Genomic DNA, 10,353 nt, shown 5'->3' on the forward strand with positions numbered 1-10,353 from the left:
ATTATTATTATTATTATTATTATTATTATTATTATTATTATTATTATTATTATTATTATTATTATTATTGTTATTGTTGTTGTTTTTGTTGTTTTTATTATTTTCATTGCTATTTTATTGTCTGTGCGATATTTTGGAGCAATGGTTATGTGTTCTTCCTATTTTGTATGTTGTTTAGTTGTCAGGATTGTGTTAGGTATAACACTTTGTTTTGATGATTTTTTATGAATTTATAAAGGGATAGATGTGTGCTTATACCTTAATGATGCATTTGAGTTGTGATATTGTAAATTTGAGTATACGAAGTATATGAATGCGTATTTTAGTTTCTGGATGTTTGAGAATTGAATTGTTGGATGCTAGAAATTGAATTAGAGTACCTAAAACAGTAGTGTCACATTACTGGTGTAGCGCTTGCTAGTGCAGAGTGAACTGCCAGGCGATAGCAAGAAATAGGGAAGCCTAGTGTGTCGTGGCGCCCGACAATGTTGTGGAACCGTTAAGCGGTCTGCACTGCCATTTCGCCTGATGGCGCTTAAGTTGCGCTAGACAATAGAGCAAGTGGCAAGGTGCGTTTATGATGCATTTTGCATGACTTGTTGTGTTGGGTCTGGTCTGGGATATGCTTGACCGTATCACAAGCGGATAGGTTCGTGATTGGTGTTGGAACGCATGATTAATATGAGCAAGGAGGTTTATATTAATGATACTCTCGTGTGAGGATACGAGCGGGGATGGTCGGACGTTCCGTGCTCACACTTGAGAATTGTTGCGAGCGAGTAGGTTCGTAGTTGGATGGATCACGCGTGTTGGACTACGGACGGTGAGGTCCGTAGAGTTAGACTGCGAATAAGGAGGTTCATAGAGTTGGACCACGAGCGGGCAGGTTCATGGAAACATTGAACTCCCTAATACCAACTTGAGTGCGTATCTTGTATAGGGCAGTGTGTTTTTCTTAATTTTGTTTTAATGTGTTGAGATGTGGACTTGGACCAGGAGATGATTGACTGTGTCATGAGCGGGTATGTTCATGGCTAGTGGTGAACACATGATAATATGAGCAGGAGGTTCATATTATGATGCTCTTGTGTGAGGATACGAGCGGGGGGTGTATGCCAATTGTGTGTTAATTATTTTTAATAAAATACTGGACCGTGTGAGTCATAATATAATTCTAGATGTATAGGAGTTATTATGAAACATGAGTTGGTTGAATTGGTTGTGTATTTGCTTTAAAATTGTGTGGTTGTGGGTTCAAATATCGAGGGATGTGAAATAGGTTTTTTTGCCAAATCTTTTTTTTTTTGGCATGAAGGAGAATGGTCAGAAAAACCTAGTCGTCATAAGGTTAAGAAACCACAATGTATGGTCCTTGAATAAGCTTTAAAGTGCTTTTATTTAATTTCGTTTTTCTATGCCATTGATCTTAGTTAAGGTAGTTAAGATCATTTTTTAGATAGGAAAGTATATTTTAGAGACTACAAAGGGTGAGGGGCTATGGAGAGTGTATGTTGAGTGCGTAAACGGGGCTAGGAAACGTTGGTGCGTGTTTTTGAGTGGACGCCTTCGCGGAACAAAAGCAACTCTAGAAAGAATATTGTGTTGTGTCTAGTCCATCACTAATTAGCTTCAACTTAGCTACAATATTATGTTGTGTCTAGTCTCTCGCTAATTAGCTACAACTTAGCTACGATATTATGTTGTGTCTACTCCCTCATTAATTAGCTTCAACTTAGCTACAATATTATGTTGTGTCTAGTCCCTCGTTAGTTAACTAGAATATTAGTTTGTCACTAATCCTTCACTAATTAGCAACAAATTAGTGACCAATTTTTTGTTGTTGCTAATTTCCCTCATAAATCAGCAAATTTGTTGTAGTGTGTACATACCGAACTTGGAAGCTTAGATGACCAATACAGTAAGGAATCAACGATAAAAATTGCAATGTTCTAACGAGAGCGTGATGAATTGGTGAATGAGAATGTGGTAAGAAAGGAAAACCTCAATAAGTTCAAAGTTGAGCTTGACAGTTTGTAAAGTGAGGACATAAAGAATACCAAGAAAATTGAGGAGTTACAACAAGAGGTGGTGCAATCGCACGAGACGGGAAAGGTGGCAGCGGTTATGATGTCAAGGGTGACAAACTTGGAGACAAACGTGACCAGGTAAAAACACAATATGATATCGGAGAACTATGTTTCATCGTGCAACACGCAGAGAGTGTGTGGATGGAGCTCGATGTGAAAAAAAGTGATGCAATCAAGAATGTTATTGAAGGCAATACACAAGATCATGGAGAAGCTTAATTGGGTACTTCAAGAAAGAGTAAAGAGTCTCAGCGTGGAGAATCAAATATGGAGGGAGTTGGCATAGAACAATATGAAAGAGGAACTTGCCCATGTTAGTGAGGAGAACTTCCATCACGATAGGGTCGTCCCTAGTAAGTTAAATTCTGGAAGCAACAATCGAAGATAAGAGCAGGTGAAGGAGAATGAAATAAGGGGAAACATAAACCGAAACGATGGTGTTGTGGTAAGAAAGATGTGCAATGAGTGTGAGGACAAGCATTGTAAGGAAGAAGAAACAAATAAAAAATGAGATGAAACTGTAGTGACAAGTGGTTGTAGCAGGGTTGACAATTATACTGATTTATGTGTGCCATGGAAAATTGAGGTATTTTCATATGGTCAAAGAGTGACCCATTTATAATTGGAAAATGAGCTAGGGGTGACAATGTGGGCTTGGCCTGTTGGGTCAGCTTGTAGGCCCGTTGAAAAAATGAAGGGAACTAGCTCGCATGACTCGCAACTTGCGCGGGTTGGCCTGTGGCCTGCATAAAAAAAACCTTGTACTTGTGTATATTGGTTACTTTCCTTCTGGACTTCTGCAAAAAAAAAAACAACAATTTTTTTTTTTGAAATTACACGTGTTCGTCACGTGGCCGCCATGTGTTCTAAGATGTCAGTCCAGTCAGCATCATCGTTATACACATCACCTAAAAGTTAACACCGTCTGTTTTGGAGTACGAATTCCATACATTACTAACTTATAAGAACTAATTTTGTATGAATTAGGAAGGAGGAACAAATTCTAATTTCCCATGTAAGTAGATAAGTTTGGATTTTCTATTGATTTTTCTCTATTGTTCCTCTGTTGTACTTTTAAAACACATTGATAGTCATTAATTTTAAAATTTCGAAATATATTAAAATCATCTTTAAAGTATCAGAACGATGTGTTTTTAATATTTAGTAGAAAACAGTACAAAAAACTCAACAAAAAAATCAGACTCTAAGTAGAACGACTAAAAATATACTTCTCCTTTAATATAATTAAAAAGTTATTAGTTACTTGTAAAAACACACATGTTATTATTCGTTTATATATATATATATATATTATTTCTTTCTTAATATATTTAAAAATTATTATAATAATGTGTAAATAAAAATTTTATTAAATTATAAAATAAATTCTATAAAAGTATAATTATAAAAATAAATATTTTTAAAATTTTGATGTTAGATAAATATTTTATTATTTATATAGTTTTTCTTTTACTATGAATAGTTATTTAAAATTTTGAAAAATAAAATTAGAAAAAGAAAGTGTGTACAAAAACGGGGTGCTGTCTATATCTTTCACATCATTAAAGATATATTTGGCTCTCGTTTTAACACGTTAATGAGAGTGATATGTCACTATTTTGGAGTTGTCATTTTCTCATTCTCAATTTGGTTCCTGTATTTTATTTTTTTTCTCAATTTAGTCCCAATTTTTGTAAAAATTGTGCAATTTTGTCCCTCTCCAAATTGAAACCAAATTTAATTTCTATGTAAATATGCACAAATATTTCTATCAAAATTGATATTTCAAGTAAATATTTTTAACAAGATTAAGTTTATTTTAATTTATATTTTACGTTAAACTTTATTTAAAATTGTTTTAAAGTTGTTAATAGAAAATAATGTTAATAAAAAAAATCATAAATTATATTGATATTTTATTACATTATACTTTAATATTGTTTTTTATTTGAATTTATATTTTAAATAATTTCATATTTTTAAAATGTGTAAAATTCAATAATTTCTATACAAATGTTTTAGTTAGTATAAAAGTAACAATTATATAATTTAAGAAAAATTAACTAGTTTATGTAACAATAAAAAAAAATTTAAAATTTGAAAACAATTTTAAGTAAAATTTAATGTGAAACAAATTTAAAGAAACTTGGTTTTATTGAAAATATATAATAAAAATATCAATTTGAATAAAAAAATCAAATTTAATAAAATATTTGTATAACATTTTATAATTTTTGTTTCAATTTGGAGGGGGACGAAATTGTATAATTTTTACAAAAATTGGGACTAAATTGAGACAAAAGATAAAATACAGGGACCAAATTGAGAATGAGAAAATGACACCTCCCAAATAGTGACACGTGGCACTGTCATTGCCACGTGGCACTGTCATTGCCACGTGGCACTGTCATTGCCACGTGGCACGATGTCAGCTTGACACGTGGCAAAATTTTAATTTTTTTAAATTTTTTTTAAAAATTAATAAAAAATAAAAAAAATTCAAAAAATTCAAAAAAAATTCAAAAAATCCAGAAGCTGACACGTGGCACCCTATTTAACACCGTTACTCCACCACTAACGGAAAGGACTTGATTGAGTCAAATTTCCCAAAACCAGATTGAGATAAAAAATAATTGAGGGATCAAATTCAAATTTTGCTACGAAAATGGGGACTAAAAGTATACTTTAATCTATATAATTTGATGTATTCTCTAAATATAAAAAAGTGAAAAAAGCACTGTGGGTTCATTTTATAATAAAAAATAATAAAAATATTATTATTACTTTAAATATAAAATTAAATATAAATCATTTTTATAATTTTACTGTAAATAATTTTATTTATTTTATTGATAATTTCTTAATAAAGAAAATAATTAAGTTTAAAATACTGCTAAATCGTAAAAAAATTAAATTTAAAAAAAATACTTAAAAGATAAAATTCTTACTTTAATAAATATTTTATATAAAAAATAAAATTGAAAAAGTAATTTAAACACAAAAAAGAAAAATTCCCTTTAGGTACAGATAATATATATCTTTCACGTAAAATAAATTTTGAGATTACTAATTAAAAAATATATTAGCTTACGCACACCCTATTTTACAAAAATATATTTTAAATCTTGCAACAAATTTGTATTACTATTTTTTAATATTGTTCCAGAAGGGATGTAATGGTGGTAATTTTTTAATTAATTATTATATATATATATATATATATATATATATATATATATATTCACTATCCTATAGCATTGAGCAATATAACCTTTTTTCCTTGTAATTAATCTCATTTTCATACAATATAAGAGTTAATCATGTATATATATATATATATATATATATATATATATATATATATATATATATATATATATATATATATATATATATTATATATATATATATGACCCAAATCATAGCATGTGAAACTACCATAATTGATGGAACAACCAACTAAGAGCTCCTGTTTCCTTTTAAGCCTCTGAAGGTTAGCTAACACATCAATCACCAAAGTTGATACCCCAGCCTTGGCCCATATGTATTTGTATTTGAAGTCTTTTTTCATGATTAATACACAAGACGCATCTCTAGTTGTTAATAGTTTGCTAACAAGTTAACTTTTCAAAAACTAGCTAAATGAGTAATAAGTAACAAAATTTAAATATCTTTTCTTACTTATCTTTATATATAGAGATCCAAACATATACATATACATGTGAGTATATGTTTACCAAAATAGAGTTGCATTGCTATTTTTTATAGTTTTTTCTCATATTATTATTTGTTTTTTCAATTTACTTGAATATAATAGAGTTTTTTTCGTATGAACTTTATTCAATGCTAAAACATGTAAAAAGAGTTCAAACCTCGAGAAGAAAGTTTAATTTTTATAGCTCAATCTTATGATGCCACTTTTGGTAACAATACAAATAACAGAATATAAATTAAAAAATTAAGTCGGTATGATGTATGTTTCCATTTCAAAAATTTTAATAGCATTAATAAATTATAATTAGACAAAAGGAGCGTTTAGCTTAACAAATTGGTACTACTTACTTATCTTTATAAATATTTTGAAAAATAATTATACCAATATGGTGTTTTTTCTTATCTATAACAATATATAAAGTGATATCCTTTTTTGTGTCCATATTTCATATTTTTACTTTTACTTTTTATTATTATTTTAAAAATTATTTTATAAATAGTTTATCTTTAATCGTTATTTTAAAAATCCCTTCTCAACCCGTTATTTTAAAAATCTCTTTTATCTTTAACAATTATTTTAAAAATCTCTTTTGTGCATATATTTTATTTTTCTAATTAACATCTAACAATTATTATAAAAATTAATTATATATTATTTATTGATCTTAACTCAAATCTTTATAAAAATTAAATAAATAAGAACACACAGACACGAAAATTCTTGCATGTGTGTTTGCTAGTAATTATTTAAGATTATCGATATGAGATGAACTTTGAAATTTGGAAAAAAGGTATGATCAGATCGGTGACCAGTCAATTTATTAAAATGATCTAATTCCAAGTATCATCTTGTTGTTCTCAAACAGAGAGGATGGCAGCAGTTTTGTAAACACATCTGCAGCTTGTGCACGACTTTCAATGTGCTCCAACTCTACATTTCCTTCTTTCACTTGTTTTCGGATGAAGTGAAATCGAACATCAATGTGCTTGCTTCTCTCATCATTCACCGGGTTCTTTGCCAATTCAATGGCTGACTTGTTATCAACTCGGATCACAATCTCCTTTTCTTGCTTCAATTCCAGTTTGCTTAGAAGGTTTCTAAGCCAAACTGCATGGCAGACACTCCAGGATGCTGCAACGTACTCTGCTTCACATGTTGACAGTGTTACAATGGGCTGTTTATTTGAAAGCCAGGTGAACGTCGTGCTCCCCATGAAGAATACATATCCAGACGTGCTTTTCCGGTCATCAACATCTCCAGACCAATCACTGTCTAAGTAGCCGACTAGTCGGTAATCATCCATCCTAGTATACATCAGACCAAGTGATACAGTTCCTCTCACATACCTTAAAATTCTCTTTAGGGCCTTCCAATGAGTATACCTTGGTTCCTCCATATACTGACTTGCTATTCCAACACTCAACATTAAATCAACATTAAATCTGGTCTGGTATTTGTAAGATACCTGAGACTTCCAATCAGACTTCGGTATTTACTCGCATCAACTCGGTCTCCATCTGCATACTTAGAAAGTTTTGTGCCTGGTTCCATAGGGGTGGAAATTGGGTTGTAACTTGTCATCTTGAACTTCTTTAAGACCTCCTCAGCATACCTTTCCTGCGACACAAAGATACCGTCCTTCCCTTGAATGACTTTCAAACCAAGGAAATACTTCATAAGACCTAAGTCGGTCATCTCGAACTCCTTCTTCATTACTTCTTTAAATGCTTCAATCAGCTCAGCATTATTCCCCGTGAAGATAAGGTCATCAACATAGAGGGTAATGAACATCACATCTTCTCCTTTCTTCTTTATGTAAAGAGCATGTTCATAAGGGCATTGCTCATACCCATTCTTCTTGAAGTAAGTGTCGATTCTTTCATTCCATGCTTGTGGAGCTTGCTTCAGGCCATAAAGTGCCTTCTTCAATCTCAGGACTTTCTTCTCCTCGCCTCTTCGCATGTATCCAAGTGGTTGTTCAACATATACTTCCTCCTCCAAGACTCCATTCAGAAATGCTGACTTCACATCTGATAAGTGCCAAAAATGAGTAATTTTCATATGAAATGAGGGCACTTATGTTCTTAATTTGTATTTATATCATGATTAATTCTCCCTAAATCTAGAACAGAATGAGCTTCCAAGTTTTTGTTGAAAAGAAGTCACTTGATCCCTGTTTTGGTAAATTTCAGGTACAATAGAGTAGAGAAAGGAAAGAACTTAGGAGGAGCAAAGGAGAAAGCAAGAAAGGAAGAAAATAGGGAAGAAATCCTGTCATTTTCGCTCAATTTTAAGCATGCTCGCTTAAGCTAAAATCACTGCTGCCATTTTCGCTCAAGCGACACAGGAGCTCGCTTAAGCAAGCGCTCGTGCAGTGGAGACCCTCCCTTGCCGCCATACTCGCCCAAGCGAGTTCAGATGCTGTCAATCTCGCCTAAGCGAGATCCTTTCTTCAGCTTGAAGTACTCTTGCTCGCCTAAGCGAGATGTTGGCTTCAGCACATCTCGCCCAAGTGAGAGGCTTTCTTTGGGATGAAGAATGATGTCTCGCTCAAGCGAGACTTAGGTAGCTTGAGCGAGACTTCGTGGGTATATATTCTTAGTGGATCAGAAAGTGAAATTAGCTGGGAATTTTGGGAGAAGAATGCATCCGTGCTGCAGACCTGTTACTAGGAGCATCACACAGATCATAATTCTTCTTCTTTTTCTTAGTTCTTAGGATTTGATGGCTGCCATGAGTGGCTAATCTTCTCCTTTGGGATTGAATGTAATCTACTCGAACTTGGATGTAATCTGGTGATATTTATATATAGCATTTCTGTTTTACTCAGTATTGGTATTGTTGTTCTACTATTAATGCTTACTTCTATCTGATCAATAGATGTTTTGATGTTGATTTTTAGATCTGACCGAAAAATATTTCTGAAAATCTGATTTGAACAATGATACTTGATATACTGTGATGCTAGGAATAGATCTCAATATATCAATTGCTTTTAACACTCGACCGTAATGCTGGATAGTTTGTTAAATATATGAGGAATCAATATTTAGGGAATTAATCTTATGAATTTTATACGCGAGGGATCGGTATAAATGATTTTTAAGTGTGCATCAATACTGGTATTTTCAGATGTTATATATTATATTTATCTAGATTACAGACAAGGGAGATAGATGAAATTCAATCCCAGTTTCTTTTACTGTATTTTTCTAAACTTTTCCGCTTCTACTGTATTAATTTTATGCAATAGTTAATGTCAAATCAAATTAAAATCTTTGTATATATATGCTGATCAAAATAATTAATTATTTTAACTGAATCCGTTCCTCGTGGGTTCGACACTCTTACTTCAAATCATTATACTACAATTGACTTTTGGTACGCTTGCCAAGAGACCAACAAGTATTTTGGGCGTCGTTGCCGGGGAACGGTGTTCTTTTGAAATTTTAGTTATCTCATCCAGCTTTGTGTATATTTTTTTCTTTATTAGATAGCTTATTAAATTTTCCCTTTGTACTAATCCTTGCTTAAGCTGTTTGATTTATGCTCTTAAGAGGTCAGGTTCCTGAAGATCGATTAGCATTTGACCCGAAGATAGAAAAGACAGCTAGAAGGAACAGAGGCAAAAGCAAAAAGAAGCAAGGAAAGACAAGGGAAGAATCTTCATGTACTTCCATCACACCTCAATCAGAAAACATGGAGAATCAAAGACCAGCTCCAGCCAGGAAGACATTTGGAGACTATGCTATGCAACAAGGGCCGAGATATTTTTCTAGCATAGCATTACCATCCACCACCAAAACTTTGGAGATGAAGCCAACTTTCCTCAGCTTGATCTATTCTCATCAATTCACTGGAATGGATAATGAAGATCCATACACTCATCTTTCTACATTCTATGAATTGATAGGAACCATGGGCTTTCAAGAAGGAGATCTTGAGCATGTATACATGCATTTGTTTCCTTTTTCTTTGGCAGGTAAAGCAAAGGAATGGCTTAAGTCATATCCAAATCAGAGTTTGAACAGCTGGAAGGATGTTGAGGAGAAATTCTTGAACAGATTCTTTCCACCATCTCGCTACATCAAAGCCAAAGCTGATATTTCGATGTTTAGGCAAGGACCAGATGAGCCATTCTGTGAAGCTTGGGAGCGGTTCAATTCCTTATTGAGGAAATGCCCAAATCATGGATTTGAGGATATTGCTCAGCTGAATCATTGAGGCATTAGCATCCACAGATCATCAAGCTTAGCATAATAGGCAAACTGTTCAGAGGAAGGGAGTGTTTGATCTTAGTACTACAGATGCGATCTTAGCTTAGAATAAAATTCTGACTCAACAGATTGAAGCACTGCCGAAGCAGATGTCTAAATTGCCAGAGCAGTTGCAAGTTGTGCAAACTTCTCCCAGTCACAACCCATGAGATGTGACTTTTGTGGAGGAGATCATCCAAATGGTCATTGTTCTTATCAGAGTAGCTCACAAGGAGAAGTTCAATATGTGAGCAACCAAGGAAGACCAGGAAATTTCTCCAAGAATAACAATTTT

At 32.7% G+C, this 10,353-nt stretch overlaps 1 non-coding gene across 1 annotated transcript; it reads right to left on the minus strand.

Moving 5' to 3' along the window:
• Positions 1 to 9,891: 9,891 nt before the first annotated feature.
• LOC114180034 (small nucleolar RNA R71) lies at positions 9,892 to 9,998 on the minus strand. The gene has a single exon (XR_003603610.1). It is a non-coding gene; the product is annotated as a small nucleolar RNA R71 (small nucleolar RNA).
• Positions 9,999 to 10,353: the final 355 nt, after the last annotated feature.

This window comes from Vigna unguiculata, chromosome 3 (assembly GCF_037176805.1).
Source record: "Vigna unguiculata cultivar grain cowpea cultivar isolate G323 ecotype 2 chromosome 3, ASM3717680v1, whole genome shotgun sequence".
NCBI classification, from domain to species: Eukaryota; Viridiplantae; Streptophyta; class Magnoliopsida; order Fabales; family Fabaceae; genus Vigna; species Vigna unguiculata.